Source organism: Coturnix japonica, chromosome 25 (genome assembly GCF_054131305.1).
Source record: "Coturnix japonica strain WE chromosome 25, WE-NBRP24, whole genome shotgun sequence".
NCBI lineage: Eukaryota > Metazoa > Chordata > Aves > Galliformes > Phasianidae > Coturnix > Coturnix japonica.
The window spans coordinates 7,672,748-7,690,265 of NC_140687.1; positions in this window are offsets into that span (position 1 = coordinate 7,672,748).

Sequence of the window (17,518 nt, forward strand, 5' to 3'; positions counted from 1 at the left end):
TGGTGCACGCAGGCACCACCTGCCCAATACCCAACATCTCCCCCCTCTTTATCATCTCCAGCCCCTGTAAAGGTTCCCCTGCACACTCCCCGTTACCCCAAAGGTGATTTGCACATTTAAGGCTATTCCGCAAATGAATCAATCATTAAACATATGCGAAAAACAATGAAACTGTCATAATAACATACCAAAGAGATGCAGCTGCAGTGACTACAAACCTGAAAGCACACAACAGCAATCTGCCTAAAAATTGTGAAATGCTGTATGGCAACACTTAGTCAACTTGTAGAGAACGGTGCATTCAAGTTCAAGATAACAGCACAGTACACAATGGAGTTACAACTTCTCCAAGTTCAATGTAACACTATTGTACAGAATCTTCGTGGCAATCCAGTTCTGTCCAGTGTGCATTATAATGTCACACTCCATAACCAAATAAGAAGACAAAAACATATTGGCTGTGCAGAATCGTTCTGAATGTCCACCACTGGGGGACTATCCAGGAACAAGGTCTCCCCCGCTCACGAACTATCAGTCCGGCATGAAGGCTGGATTCCCAGTTCGGACCTTCAGGCACATTGGGAGCAACGCTGTCTCATGTGCCGTTACCAGCAGCTGCTGCCCAGTGCTGACGTCAAATCACTGGCTGCACTGGAGACATTAACCAAGGAGACGTTGACCAAAACCGGTGCTGAGATCTTCAGATCCTCACGGTGCTCAGGATGGCTCGTCATTTGGTGCCGGCTTAACCCAACGTGCCGGCAGCCAGCAGGGCCCACTTGGGGTCCCGACACAGACGTGTTTCCTGCCCTTGACAAGGAGTGGCATAGGGTCTGGGAGCCATGGCCCTCCGTCGGGTCTGATCAGGACCTGACCTATTGGTGTCCATTCGGTCAGCTGATGGTCTCCCATCCGATTCTCTTACGCAGGAGGAGAGCGTGTGGGCACAGCTCAGGCTTCTCCAGCCCTCGCCCCTCCTTAAGCGCACAAAGGCGCCCCTTCAAGGTCTGATGTGCACACTCCATAATAGCCTGGCAGGTGCTGCTGCCGGGAATGCTGAAGATATGCTTAATGCCCCAAGCTGTGCACCAACGTCCAAAACATGCATTTCTATATGCTGGGTCATTGTCAGTCTTTGACTCATGAGGTGCACCCATGACAGCGTTGGCCATGCACAACGCTTTTAAGTAATGCATGGCGGTCTGTCCAGATTGTGCCACAGCCCAGAGAAAACCACTGCATGTGTCAGTTGTGACATGCAAGTGACGGAAACACCCAAACTCTGGGAAGTCTGTGACATTCATCTGCCAAACCTCATTTGGTCTCAAACCTCTGGGGTTCACCCCTGCAGGAAACAGGTTAGCCATAACTCCCGCTCCTCCTTGGCCGATTCAGTTAACTTTCTAAGAGCACCAAGGGTGGGTAGCAGCTTCTGCGCCTCTTCGTCCCCTGCAAAAGCTCACAGAACTCCATGCTGGCTTTCTCTAATGCTGACCAACTCACACAGTGAGAAGCTCCGTCAGCCAGACCTCTCCGCATTATCCACATAATAAGCAGATTGAGGTCCTCATCACACACTCTGTGTCATTTCTTGTCAGCATGTCCTGTCCCATCCCTGGCTCTCCAGCAGGACTGTAATGCTGGGGTGAGCAACACTGGGCACTGTCAGTGTGTTTTTCTTGCAAGCATCTTCCAGGGAAATACGTGCAGGCGTTCCCCACTCTTGGCTGTACCTCTGCAGTGCTGGGTCCTGTGTGAGCAGAGCTCTCTGCCCCAGAAGCCAAGTCACTGCTGTGCAGAGCTCAGCCTCGGGGTGAATGTGCTCCTGAGTTTGTCCCAGTGCAAGGACAACCTTCTCATTGCCCTTTAGGAGCACCTCTGGTGCTGATGGGTGCTCTGCTCTCAGCAACCACTGGATACACGGCTCCAGGCGCGTGTGTGCTTTGTCGCCTTGAGCTGTTTGCTCTGATCGCATCTCACCCTGGGGAGCCGGGATTTCCCTTTGGTCTCGGTGTCACTTCGAGACCAGTAGCAACACTAGGGGTCAGAGGAGAGCTGCTGAATGTGTGAGCAAAGCTGCTAATTGAGAAGGAGATCGCACGCGTGTGACTTCGAAACCCGAATTAATGAGCTTACCTTCACCCTCCTGACTAATGCAGACCTCATGCAGCCCTGGGCCTGCCCTTCTCCAGCCTCCTGCCTTGTTTTGCCTACTCATAGGAAAAGATTTAGCATAGCTCAGAGCCCCAGGCGGCGCTTGGAATGCCAGCAGGAAAGAGCTGCTGGTGTCCACATAGCTCAGGACTGCAGCAGTGGGGCTGCTGGACCTCAGTGTTCTGAACACTCTGATGTGGAAGTGATTGGCAGATGCTGTGGCCGGAGGGATGAGGTGCCTGCAGGGCGTCCCTTGGAAGAAGGTTTGGTGAGGATGGATCCTCTGAGCCAGCATCAGGCACAGGGTGCTGGGTGCAAATGCCAGTGCTGCCCCCTGTCATCCTTTTGGTTTTAAAAGGAGTACAGCTCCATTTCCAAACTTTGCCAACCACGGGCTGGCTGGCAGCTTGAAGGAACTGCCATGAAATTGGTCTAATGAAACGTTCCTGGCAGAGCTTCACATAGAGAAATTGCAGTTTGTCCTCAACTGAGCTGGGGTCCAATGAGCTGAGTTTCCTGGCTCAGAGCAGAGGCCGTGAGCATCACGTCTCACAGTCTGTGTCACCTGGGCAGAGCCGTTAGGCAGGGGCTGCTAGTGGGGAGATGCCAAGGTTTTCCATGAAGATGATTGCTCAGATATGCCTGAGTTCAGATGGAGGGGCCCATTGCCCTACCAGGAAGTGGAAGATGCTTGGGGGTGGGGCAGCTCGTGCTTTCCCATGCCTGTAGGACCTTACAGTGCTGTGCCTTTCCACATACCTACCCCACCTTCTTTCTTTCCCATGCAGGGGTCATCATTAATCCAGTGGGTGGCACCAAGAATGCCCGGACAGCCCCACTGCAGTGCGTCTCTGTGGCAGAAGGACACACCAAGCCTGTGCTCTGCCTGGATGCCACTGATGAACTGCTTTTCACTGCCTAAAAAGGTATATGTTGGACAGAACAGGTGTGGGGGCTGCTGGCTTTTTATGCGCTATTCTCATAGATCTCCCCAGGCTGGCGTGGGGAATTGGGGTGCATGGCAGGGATGGCTCCTTCTGGGCTGCTCCCCTGTCCCTGCCTTCTGATGTCCAGGTGCTGGAGCAGGCTGGCTCCATTGCCCTGGAGTGGAGCTGTGGGTGGTGGGAGGTAGCGCTTGGGAAGGAGTCGGTGCCTCCACGCCACGGAGGAACTCCCCAGCCCAACTCTCTCAGTCACGTTCTTCTTCCTACAGACCGGAGCTGTAAGATGTGGAACTTGGTGACGGGTCAGGAAATTGCTTCCCTCAAGGGTCACCCAAATAATGTCGTTTCCATCAAGTACTGCAGCCACACGGGGTTGGTGTTCACCGTGTCCACGTCGTACATCAAAGTGTGGGATATCCGGGACTCAGCGCACTGCATCCGCACCCTGACGTATGTAGTGGGAAGAGTGGCTGTGGGGGACTGTGGGCAGCTCTGGCTTTGCAGAAAATGGTGTGAGGAACTCCTGGGGTCCCACAGGCTGGAAACAGAGCCCAGCTGTTTTAGGATCAGTGCCTACAGCTGTAGGAAACAGGGAGGCTTAGGGAGATCTTGGAATGGAATCTGTGGGGACCCTCTGCAGCAAAGGCTCTAAGGAAAGGACCTGGAAGTGGTTTTCAGCCCTTCCTGGGGGTGGCCAAGAGCTTCAGCAAGAAGGGCTGGGGATTTTCTTTTTTGCTTCAACTAATATGCCACAGGAAGACAACCACATTAACCCAGCTGTATTTGTTGTTGTTGTTTATCTACAGCATGAAGCATTTCACTTGGAAAGTCTCTGCTGCCACTCATCGTACAACAGACTTAAAGCACAGCACTTGGCACCTAGCAGTGCTGTGAAGGGTTGGAAAGGCAGCGCATCATTGTGCTGAGAGCCAAGAGACGGTTCAGACAACAGAAGCATTTGTCCACATTTCTGACATGAAGGCTGTCGTCTCCCGATCCGGCGACAAATCAAGGCTGCTGTGTGAAAGTACCGTGCCTCCGCACATGGGATCAGACGGGACTCACACACAGTGTGTAACACCGAATGTTCCAGTTTAATGCCACGCCACAAACCTACCCAATACCCAACAGGGGGGACCAGTCAATGCTGCTCATCAGCCATCAACCCCAGATGCTGGAGAAGGCAGACCATGTTGTGGTGCTGGAGCATGACACGATGGCTGAGATGGGGACACCCACCGAACTGAGGACCCGCAATGGACCCTTGTAAGAGGCCATGCTTTTTACATTACTGTCTCAAAGTTTGCTGAAATGGACAAGTTCAGGCAAGTCCTGACCAAGGTTCCAGGACTGAGACACACAGGAACCAAGGTTCGAGAAATCCCTTTGTTTAGGAGATGGACAAGTCGGGGAGCTACCAAAGGGAGATAAGATACTGATTAATGGCCCTTAAGTGGTCTTTTGTGTTGGCCTATCTCAAGGAAGATGGCCATCTCTGAGGACTAATGTCCCTCAAGTGGTCTTCCATGTTGGCCCATCTCAAGGAAGATTGACAGCTCTGAGGAAATCACAGGACTCTGACCTGAGCGGTCCCGAAATGTCTCGAAGGCTGGAAAGAAGGATAAAAAGGGCACGGACAAACCCCAAATTTGAGGTTTTTTGACACCAGATGCCTCACTATGGAAACAAGGATGTTTTCTGTCATCAGATGCCTCTCTACGCGAGCGCCTGCATGCTGAAGAAGATGCCTGCATGCTGAAGGACCTTTGTGGGCATCTAGGTATCTGACCTCAGATTCCTCCACCGTTGTCCTACTGCTGCCTATTATCTCTTCTGGGATTGCTGCTCGAGACTCTGCTCTGAGGGACCTCACTGCCCAAGACTCCACTTCCTGAGACCTCGCTATTCTGACCATCTTCTCTGCGTTTCATCGATCTGTGGCCTGCTACTTCGCTGCTGCTCTCCCCTACACTTATTTTGCCCTGGACCAACGTTAACAACGTGCTATGGGACGCTGCTGCATTCAGGAGGTGACTATTCCCCGCTTTAACGTAATTCTTGCTCTTTTCTACCTTTTTCTATCGCCTACTTTCCCTTCCCCATCACCCTAATTTTGGCATTTGTCCCTCTCCCTTCCCCATCTCCTCAACTGTCTATTATTTCCAATAAACTGGAATCAACTGTCTATTATTTCCAATAAACTGGAATTTATTTCCAATAAACGGATCAACATTTGAATGTTCTTCTTCTTAATCTCACCCGGGCATAACATATCAAAAGAACCTTTGCCTCACTCCTAAATTAAGCGAGACAACCCTACAGCTGGCTGCTGCAGCACTGAGGACCACAGGGCAGCTGGAGTGGGATGCGATGGGACATGGGGAGCTGTGGCTGTCTCCGCTCCCCGCTGCAGGATGGGAAGAGTGGGATGCTCTGGGATTGGTATGGAATAAAGCGGAGATGTTTTGTAGAGGAGCAGGTTGGGATGTGGGGTGTGGGCAGCTCAGCCTCAGTGCATGGTTGGTTATGGAAGCTGGGTGTCTGCCCTCAGAATGTGGCTGTGGCAGCACTGTGGGTTATGGGGGGGAAGCACAGCTCAGCACAATACTAGATGAACTTTCCAGTCACGTCTTCATGCCAAAGCGGTGCAGATAGCACAGGGAGTGCAAAGGGGAGGAGGAGAGCAGCAGTGTGAAATGGAGCAATGGGCAAAGAGTGTGGGGTGGGGGGAGGAGGGATGAGGAGAGGTCCCCTCATACACCCCAACCCTGAGCACGGCACAGAGCAGAATGCAGGCAGGCTGAGCACAGAACAGCCCAACACTTTATTTCACAAGAAGCAGCACAGGAAAAGCATAACAGCATAGGAAGCAGAGGGAGATGTGAGAGGTAGAGGGGATGGGGCTGTGTTCATCACCGACCCCAAATGCTCGTGTGGCCAGTTGGCCCCTTGCAGGCTGAAGCACAGCACTCAGACGGTTTGGTTACTTCCTGTGTGAAGAAGAAGAGATGGTGTCCCATAGGGCCACGTTCACATCCCAACCCTCAGCTCCCTGCAGAGTCCCAGCCCAGCCCTGGTGCAGCACCACAAGGAGCACAAGGAGCACAGGGACCCCTTCCAACCCCCAGCCCCACACCGCAGCTGTGCTCGAGTTGCTGGTTCCACCTTCCTGGCCTGTAAGGTAAGAAGAGCCATTGTCTCAGCCCAGTTTGTAGGAGGGAGGCAAGGTTCTTTGATATACGTATACCTGGTGCGGGATTAAGAAACAACGGTTCAAACATTGGTCCGACCAGTTTATTACAAGACTTTATCAGGGAGATGGGGAAGGGGAGGACGGACGCTATTATGGTGTAGGGTGATGGGGAAGGGAATGCAGTAAAAATATGAAATAGAAGCAAGGAGTCTCTGTAGGAAGCAAGAGGGAGATATTCACCACCATGGATCCATTGAGGTTTGTAGTTCAGTCATTGGTCTTCAGTTGTGGTGGGTCGTCAGGCGTTGTTCTGTTAATGGTGACCACGATGACAATTTCCAATGGTAGCACCAACTTATTTATATGTCCAAAGTGGTCAAGTCAGCTCTCTTTGGAGTGACAGCTCGAATCCAAAGTAGTTGAGTCAGCACTCCTTGGAATGGAAGCTTCTGGCTCTGGGATCTTAGCAGAAATTCCTTTGTTCCCATCTTCTGAGCCTTGCCAGCAGATAAGAGGGAGCAGGGATACCCATCCGCATCCTGTTTTTCACAGGGCACGATGGCTTCATTACCCACATTTCCCACACCAAGCTGGAGCTATTTAGTCCCGGGCCAGATCTTCCGCTCATAAACAGTCCTGAGCACTCTTCTGGAGGTAAACAGCTCTGAAGGAAGGTGCTTTCAAATATTCAAATACCCAAAAAGTGATATTGATTGTCACACGGTAGCACCCATTACTTGCCACTTCAATAAATCATTGAGAGTCTTCTCACAAGAAACACCTCAGGAAGCAAGCTTGGAGCCAGAAAACAAGGAAGGACTCTCACAGCCATGACCCCCAGCCCTGTTCTTGCTGTGGGGCATGGAGCAGCTTTGAGCACCAGGAAGGGGAACCCTGGGAGAAAGCGGGGACCCCAATGCTGCCCTGGCACTGGGCAGAGGTGGGGGACAGCGCTGCCCTCATCACTCACTGGGCGCCGTGTTGTAGCCTTTCTCCTTCTTCCCTGCAGACAGAGAGATGCATCAGCACAGGTTCACATCACAGCCAGGCTGAGGGCTCCTGAGGGAGCCTCAAATCCCCCCACAGCCCCCACTGTCCTCCTACACCCCTCCACTTTTACCTGCATGACGTCTGTAGATGATGAATCCAACGCCAGCCATGATGGCAATGGCCACAACGGCGACAACCACCCCCACCACGTTGGGCACCAGGCTGGACTGTGACTGCTCTGGGGGCTAGGCAGGGCTGTCAGCCGGGGAAGGGGCAGCCCAGAGCCCCCCAGCCCCACATCCCCTCACTCACCTCATGAGTAGAGGCTGGGCTGGGGCAGGCTGGCGTGCTCCACGCAGCACTGGTACTTGTCCCCGTGCGGGGCACGTACCTCCGACCGGAGCTGTTGTAGTGCACGAAGATTTCGCCATCCACGTACCCCACTTCAAAGAACCAGGGCTGCTCGGGGCCGGATTCCGTCATCCCTATTTCAAAGTACCGCATGGAGTGGAGCTCTGTGGGGTCGGAGCGCGGCGACCCCCCCTTTTTTATTAATTAGCAAGCTACTGCCTATAGAATAACAACACTACTTATATTAAGAACATAACCATTATAACTCAATCAAGACCTCGATTGACAATCCTCTAGAAGTGAAAAAAGAGACAAGTCAAACACAGCATAACAGCATTACTGTTAAACCTACTAAAAAGAACAAACTCGTTTGCTCTGCAACCTAAGTTTCTGCAACCTGGAAATAAATCCATGAGGGTCCCATTGTGTTCACATGTCACTAGTTAGGAAAAGTCTTCAACTTTCATATACTCTGATATATTGATTTTTAATGGCCACTAACTATTGTGCAACAAATGCTTTTAGGATGCTCATAACCATGCCTTTGAGCTAATAATTGATAATTGAACTTTATGAAGTTGCATGTCAGATAGAACCAGTTTTAGAGGACAAATGTGCTGGAGTATCACTAGGGGCATTATTACTTATTGACCCTTGAGAAACAGCAAACCGTGTTGGTAGTGGCTGCGACAGGCGGTGCCAGCAGGGCCTTCCCTGCTTCAAAGTGCACCTTTCCTCTCTCACCCATCACAGATTCTCTCCTGCATTCAGGGTCTGAAGGATTTCTTCCAGTTGTACACCATATCCGCATGGCCAGTGCGTGATACAGAGCCCAAGTGGAACAGCTGCCTGGAAAACAGAATAAACTATCAAATTTAGTTCTATTAGTATGCACTTTTGTCTCAAGTGATGCATGGTCATATTTTTAAAATCCCAATCTTACAAGTTGGGTGTAAGAGACGTATCCATTCTACAATACAGGGTCATCCCTTTGCCTGGGATTCCTTTCCAGGTTTTGTCTTTGCAAATTAAGAAAAGCTAATTAATAGGCTAATAACATCATGAGTGAGCAGTACTAACATACTAAAAGAGCTATTCCCATAGATTACAGCACTGATTACATCAAATCCTTTCTTTAACACACATTTGATCTATGGATAATGCCTAAAATTCTAATTCTTGAGACTGCATTGGTAACAGAAAATCACACACTATGTCAAACCATTACTAATATTATTTATAACACCGCAAGTTACAAAGCAATTCCACTAGGAAAGAAACACACAAACACAGTTATTATAAAGGCTGGATGCTATTTTCTGCCTTGAGATGAGACCAACAACGTATTCTGGTGGTGTTAGTAACAACTGCACAAGATTAGAAGTGTCTAGTGTCATATGAGTATCCTCAGTGAAAATCCATTGAATGATTTGCTTAGAAGCTTCAGATCTATCCCATAGTCAGTCACAGTCTTACCAGCCTGCTGTAACAATTTCCAATGATGCACTTCCCACCGAGCAGCTCCCTGCTGATCGTCTATCAGCGGGCAAGCGAGCTGAAACACAGCTTGACACGGTCCCTCCAATATCATGTCTCTAATGACTCCAGACCAACGCAAAGGTGGAGGATCGCTACATGTGGGGGGGAATCGCATAGACAGGGGCTGTAAAGACATCGGTGAAACGCTCGAAGAGACTGATGCCTCCTTCGTACACAGTTCTAAGTCCTGCAGCTCCTCAGTTAATGTTTTATTATGTTCCTCCAACGCTTTCTCATTCCCACCATTATCCGAGTCGCTTTCACTCTCAGGAGCTTCTTGCTGCTCTGCACACCCCTCAGCCCCCCCCCCCACCGCGCCTTCCTCACCAGCCAAAACCGGATCTGCCAGAGACGTTGAAGAGGTGGAGGACGGGGGATTATTCGGGGCTTCTGCGGCAGCCCTGACTTGTGAGGCTGTTGAGCAAACGGAGTACGAAACTCCTGGTAACAGGGAGTCAAGTTCTGACCTTGACTGTGCACTAGGTCCGGATAGAGATTGTACCACAGCAGCAGCGAACTGCCGCTCAGATTGCATATTCTTCAATGTATTTATTTTGTATTCCTTATTTTTGGAGATAACAAATTCCCACAGATGGTCGACTATTTCTCGCCATTCGGCTACAGTGAACATCAGTGCCTCCTCCTGAAGATGTCCATTCATATGAGCCCATTTTACCAGCTCGGATATGCATTTAGGAGATACCTGCTCCCCTCTCTTAGAAAGAATACATTTCCTCCACAGCTTCCCACAACATCGTGGCTTGCAGAGAACGGGATGGTACCCCGATGTGAAGTGAGTGCCATCACCCCCAACCCCCAGTTCTTTATTGCCCCCACCTCATTATTTGTGGTTCCTATCCCTTTATTTTGTTCTCTCCCCCATATTTGTGCCCTCACTCTGTGTTTATTTTGCTCACCCCCCCTCCGCCCCCGCAATTTTTTCAAACCAGCTTCGTCTGCACCAGCAAGCACCTGCGGGACCCTGAAGCTGGTGGGGGACGTGGGGGCCCCCCTGAGAGGGGAGAGCGCGACAGCCGCTTGGACTGGGAGCAGGAGCCGGAGCCTGAGGAGCGGGGGAGGCGAGAGCAGGATGGGCAGAGGGGCAGGGGGCGTGGGCAAAGCTGTGGGTGAGTCAGTGATGTATGGGTGCATCTGTTGTGGGGTGGTGCTGAATGGGGTGGAAGCTGTGCTGACCTCACCCCCCCACAGCTGTGCCTTTGTCACCTACAAGAAGATGGAATCAGATGACCAGGCTCTGGGGATCCCTGAGTGAGCTGGGGGGCACTGGGGGGGCACAGGGACGGTGTGGGGGTGCCAGCAGTGCTGAGTCCCTGCCCCCATCCTGTGCCCCAACAGCCGTAAAGAACAGTGCCAAGGGCTCACACCGCGACAAGCGGGCGCAGGTGGTGTACAATGAGGACCTCTTCGGGGGGCAATAAATGTTTAGTGCACACAGCAATGGTGTGGCAGGGTGACAATGGGACAGCGGGAGAACGGGGATGGGGGAACTGTGGGACACAGGGAGCTGCAATGGGGGAGGCTGAGTTGTGACCAGCTGCACACACACCTGTAACTGAACTGCCAGCCTCACCTGGCTGTGGTGCTGAGCATGCTGGGCTGCCTGGCCCTGCTCTCAGCAGCACTGTGTCCTCCCTCCCAGCCCCCACAATTCCACTGATACAGTTATGTCTGTTAGAGAGATTCACACTGCATGGAATGTGCCACGGCCAATAGCAACTGAAGGCTTCAGAGCCAAATAAGTGTGAGGAGGCCGTGCTGAAGCTCATCTCTTCCATGGAGCTCATAACAGCAGCACAGCAGTAACCCTGGTGGCAGCAGCACCAGGATGTTGCTGGAGCAGCACTCCTGGCTCCCCTCCTGCTCCCTCCAAGAGCTGCAGGCAGACGTACAGCACTGCTGTCCTGTGCCAGGTTTATTTAAAAACACAGCTGAGAGCCGCTGGCACAAACAGAGGAGCCTGACTACGTTCATACAATATCTTAAATAGAAGGCAAATACAAAAGGAAAACATAAAATATTTACAGTAACAGTGGCAGACACGACATGGGCACAGTCCCACCCAGAGGCAGCAGAAAACCACTCAATACCCTGCTGAAGCACAGAGTCACCACGGCGTCCTCCAGCAGGGCCAGGGCTGCACTGTGCCAACAGCAGGGCTGGGATGGCTGCACTCTGAACTGAGACAAGCGAAGCGCACACGTGTTGGCTTCCAGAAATCATCAGCACAGCATCGTGCTCTGCCAGCAAACAGCACTGGAAATCCAGAAAAAGGGAAAGGAGGGAATAACGCAGCAGTGGCATGCAGCTCCCGCTTCTCACACTGCTGCTGCATCACTGCTGATAACTGGAAGGCAGGGAGCACCCCCCGCCTTGGTGGCACATTTGGTCCAAAACACCAGAATAATTCTGCTCCCTCCCACCCCCACACTGTCATTAAGTTGCCTTAAAGGATTCGAGTCATAAACAAAGGCATACACCAAAAAAACTCAAGAGCTGGCAGAACTCCAGGCTAGACATGGGGACTGCCCGAGAAATGGGAGCACCGAAGAAGCTTCCAGCTGCACCCAACGCTGAGCATGGCCAAGGGAGGGGGAAGGAAGGAGCTTGAGATTGAAGCCTTCAAAGCGTCACTGAATCAGAAGATCAATTGCCAGGCACTGCAGCACACAGATGGACGTCCTTCTGGGCTGTCACAGAACTGCTTTATCCTCTTGCTGCTGAAAGGAGCCAACCTAGATCAGGGAATGGATGCACAGGGCCTCAACTCTGACCAGCAGGAAAACTCAGGACAATGGAATGCAGTCTGCCAATCTTTTACCAGTTCAGCTGTGCTTTAAGACTCATTATTGTGAAGCCTCCTTTAGTAAAGTATCACCCTGGGGTATCCAACCAAAAAGAAAAGGTTTTTATTAAATTAAAGGTTTTTTTTTGTTGTTGTTGTTTTGTTGGTTTTTTTTGGTTTTTTGTTTGTTTGTGTTTTTTTTTTTTTCTTTTCTTTAACATACTATAATAACTACTACGCAGTTCAACAGTCAGTCATCTCAGAAAGTTCACGAAGGAGATCATCCTCATCATCCTTCTCCAGGTCCAAGTCAATTTCTGCTTCCATTTCCCCTCCTGAGATTTCCGAGATGAACTTTTCAGTGTCATCTTCTACAGCCTTGGTGAGCAGGCTGACCTCCGGCAGGGCTGGAGCAGCAGTCTGGGAAGAAGGAAGACAAAGTCAATGATTGCTCAGGAGATCCTTCCTCTGCAGTGCTTCTCCTTCAGCACTGCTGATCCTGAACCCAACACAGGGGCTAAGGGGCTCCTGAAGGATGTTAACAACCACATGAAGGCTGCAGAGCACCTCAGGTCTTTTTAACAATGCAGCATTAATGGACAAATTCCTTCACACTACAGAGGAATCACAGGGCTGCAGAGCATTGTGCACACACTGTCATTCATCCAGCATCCTGCACACAGTGTCTACTTTGAAAGGAAACCTGCAGAACATTTCAGTTCTCCACACTTTCTACAGGAGTTGTATCTCAGTATCAGCCTGACCAGGACAGCACTGACACTTCTACCCCTCCTTACCAAAGCTGCTTTTTTAGCAAGAGGCTCCTCTTCTTCAGTGCTCGTTTAAATCAGCACAGTGCTAGAGCTGTTACATACCACATTCTATTTGAGCAACAGAAAGTCATTCCTGTTCCCCTACACAATATCCACCCACAGTCTGATTTCATTGAACACGAAGCCATCGTGGCCTTTTTGTATCCAGCGCTCCCACGTTAACCTCACAAGTTGCACCTGGTGCCAGCAGGGTTACTGCCTCACTGCCAGATACAATCAGATCAATTCTGAGTTTGAGGAGTGCAAAGCTGTCTGGGAAAGCCATTGAAAGTATCAGGATTGTGAAATATGGCTGCAGCTCTTCACCAAAGGCAGGAAGGTAGGAATGCACTCATGATGGTGGCACATGGTGAGCAGTGAGACACAAGAACATGTGAAGAAATTGAGTTACTGTGTCCATCTTCAGAAGGGACTCACCTCTGCGGGTGCAGAGACAGCTTTGGGAGCAGCCCTGCTCCATTCCACAGTCTTTTCCTCTTCTCTTCCAGGTGCTTTAAAACAAGGAAAAAGAAAATCACTTGGTCAACTGCAAGCGTAGAAAGAATCCTGAGTGCCAGTGTTTCCTCCATGTGCTTATTTCCTCACATTCAATAACAAAGAACACGAGAGAGGCGACATCTCGCAGTCCATACAGTATCCAAGCTCTTCCCTCCTTCACATGCTGTCTCTTCACGAAGCCTCTCTCACCTGCCCAATGAATAACTCACCCCCCTGACCTTTGTGACAGAGGTTGGCCCCCATGTTAAGGACTCAATCCTGGCTTTACAAACACATTTACATATTAAAACAAGCAACACGCCAAAGATGAAGATAACCTTGGCGTCAACACACAGAACATGCCACACCAAAAACATGGCAGAAAGAAAGTACAGGAGAAACTGAATTACAAAACCTCACAGCGAATGAATTCTCCAGAATGAAGCAGGCAGACACCACGGATTCAATGGAAAAACACATGGATGGACATCCTGGCACTTCCTGCCTTTGCATTTGGTAAGAAACAGCCCAGGCAATTCTAAGCAAACTCCATTTGCTTGACAGGGGAAGCACTTCAGCAGAGCAGACAGTGAAGCACCTCCTTACCTGCTGGCTTTGCGATCTGCTGCATCCGCAGGGCTTTCTCCTGCTTGATTTCTTCCAAGCTTTTAATATGCATTTCTTCCAATCGCTTGATTTTACGCGGTGGCTCTTCCAGTTTCACGTTACCAGGCTCAGGTGGAGGGAAAATTCTCTTCTTCTTGCGCTTATCCTTAGATCTCTTCTCAGTAAGAACCTCTTCTACTTTTTGCTTCTCTTCTTCCAGTCGTCTCTTCTTCCAGATCTCCCCTGCTGGCTTGGCACCCTTCTCTGTCATCATCAAGAAAGGAGAAGCATAAGGATTACAAGAAATTCCAACGAGAGCTCAAGTTTCCAGATTTGTCATAATATTACAGAATATACGTGTTCCCAACAACAACGCTCCTGAGAAAGAATAAGCAGAAAGCCTAGAGAATCTGTGCAGCAAACACCGATGACCATTTACCTCTCCTTGGTGCTCTGTCAACCTCGATCTTCTTCCCCAGCCTTTCTACGAGGCTGCGCTTCAGCGGAAGGCCACTGACATCAGCTACAGAGAGAAAACAACAACATTCCTAAGATAATTCCTTTGGAGAAAGATTTTTACAAGTCAACCACAAACTTTGGTTTCTCCAAGTGTATGTTCTCAAATTCACCTTTCAGCTGCTACACTTGTGTGCCACTTGGAGTCATCACAGACCCACGACACACTTTCCTCCCTCCTGCTTCAGCAGTGCCCTCCCTGCCATTGGAGGCAGCCAAACAGCAGCTCACAAGCAGCCCTTACCTACAGAGGATTTCCGTTTTCCAGGTTTATCAGCAGTATTCGGTAGACTCACAGGCACCTCCCCTAAAACAAAGAAAAACAAAGTGCTTATTTGACAGAAACCAACAGAATTACTGTCTTGTGAGCCCATTTCCCACCCAAAACAAATACAACCAAAAGACACCACTTTGACAGCCCTGACAGAAAATAATATTGCAACTGTAATGCACTCAGGGTAAGTCCCAATTGTAATTTATCCATTCCACTTAGGAGCCACCAAATGGAAGCAAAGGTACTCATCATTACCCTGCTTTGCAGGCAGCATCACAGTGCTGACCAGTGTCCGCACATTCTCCTTCTTAGGCACACGAACAATCTGAGATTTGAGCCGATGAGCAGGAGCTCCTGAAGGTCCTTCTGATCCAAGTGTTTTTATTCCAGCATTCAAACTGTCATCTGGGAACACAGAGCAGTAAATGAGACTGAGGGACAGAGGCACACGCTGAGGACCACAGCTCTGCAAACTGCCTCCTGCTCAGAAGCATGCAGAACAAACCCTGTCAGCTCTCCCAACAGCTAAGAGCACCATGGACCTGATGTCTGTCTGCTGCCCTCCTTTCATCCTTCTGGATATTAAAAGTAGGCTTTATCCCTTAGTTTATCCCATCCATATGACATTAGATTCCTCTATCAGCAAATGTGGCTTTCACCACTGGTTGAAAAGATGCACATACAGGCACTTAAACTCCATGCTGTGGCCTCGTCTTGCTCTAATGATGTAAACAAAGGAGTTTACCTTCCTAATCTGAAAGGCACATGAAGTTACAAGGTAGGAACAAGATCATGGAAATAGCTGATTCCATTCAGCAACCCTATGTTCTGTTGTGTTTGTACAATGAATTGCTTTGGAGTTAATTGGCAAGTGCTTCTGATTAATCCTGGAATACCTTGTTTTGTATCAGCATCAGATTTTGTAGTGGAAATTATCTGCAATCCAAGATGGTTTTCTTCAGCTGATTGCTGGACAGGTGTTTTTGTTTCTTCTCCCTCCTTAGAAAGCTGGTCTGTACAAGCAAAGAAAAAATCAGTCTCTTCAGTTATGCGGTAGGAATTCAATCAGATTATCCACTGCACAAAGATGGCAGGGAAGGCTGAAAACCCACACAGATAAATGCTGTCTCCACTTGCCCATCCAAATGGCTTCTCTGTAAACAAAGAAATCCCCCCCTACACAACATTCATCTCCCTGACACCCAGTAAAAGCTTAAATGCAGGAGAACAACCTGCAAGGCAAAGGCCACAGGAGCAGAGAGAAGCTGAGCATGCAAGATAAACTGAGGTATCAGAAGCGCACAAAGTTCAGCTCTGAACCTATCTATCAGCTCACAAGTGAACGTTACCTGGCGTTCTTTATGACACTATACCCACCTGTGAGTAATAGAGTTAATCTTTCGTCCCTAAAAAAGACAAACTCACTTTGGCTTGGTGGAAAGAAAACCCCATTGAGGTAACGTCCCTTGGTGTGATGGAAGGCACAGTTGGATTTCTGGCAGCCTGCTGGCTGGTTCTCCCAGTAGCAGGAAATCATGCTGCGTTTTTTCTGAAGACAGAAAGGAAGAAGAGCTGATGGTAACGTGGACCTAAGATCTGCAAAGGGAGACTGAGCTCCAGATGGTGCCAGTGAGCAGACTGCCACAAAGCAGCACTCAAACACCACTCTGAAGCGTGCGCAGGCTGGGAGCACCAGGCTCACTGAACTTTCCTAGCATTCTGTGGGTGAGGACACCAGTTTAGAAGGGGTTAAACTAACACACCTTGCAGAATGCTTGTCTGATTGATGTGGTTCTTTAGCAACTGTTGATAGAACACTGTTGGTATCAACTACAAGAATATTCTGCTATGATATACCAATGCCATTGAGCTCTCTTCCCTCTGCTTCCTCCCCTATTCTTAACCGTAGGAACCATCATCATTTAAAAGCAAATGAACCTAATCTGCAAAAGCACATTCAGCCCACCTAAAGAAATGAGAAGTGGGTTTGGTGATAAACTCTGAGGAGCCAACACTCACACTGATCTCCATGTGCCTGAACCTGCAGACATTCCTGAAGCAGCGGCCCTCCTTCCACAGCGTGCAGATGGTTTCATTGCCCAAAGCGGCTTCACAGTGCCTGAAGGGACAGTTGTCTCCCTGTAACCCAATGGAAACCAAGAGAGGAAAATGAAATAGTACAGCCTGAGAACTGGCCATGCTTTGAGCTCATTTTTAGCGAGTTGCTCTATTGTACAATGCAATTAGTTATGAAGTTTGCTGAAGACCAGTAATACTTCTACTTATTCTACCCATTCCTCTTAACTTCAGAACTGAAAGAAAGAAAAAATGAAGGAAAAAACCCAAGCAGACCTTTTTACAAGTGGAATAGAAGTAGAAATAGCAATCATTTCCTTTAATCGACATGCTGGACGAGCGCACAGAAGCGGTTCTGGTCTCGGGGATCTCTGTGCAGCTCTTCCTGTGCTTCTCAAAGAGCTGGCTCGTGCTTCCTTGGACTGAAAGTCTTCTACAGTCTTGATCAGTGAAATCTTCTTTTGAAAAGGAACCCTAAGCAAAACACCGACAAGCAGAAAAGAATGAGGAATGCCCACCCGTCTTCCCAGCTTTGTTCTCTTCATTCAATCAGTCTCTCAGGAGCAGTTGTTTCAAAACATTGCCCTCCTCAACACTGGTCAAACTCTAGTAACATCACCCTGACTCAGCACGGAGCCCCTGGGCTGCACGGCTGCAAGCCCTCCAATGGAGCCCCTCCTTCAACACCACGAGTGACAGCAGTGAGTAACCCCAACACATTTGTCTGACCGCTGCAGGTCTTCAAGCTCAACCACCTGGACA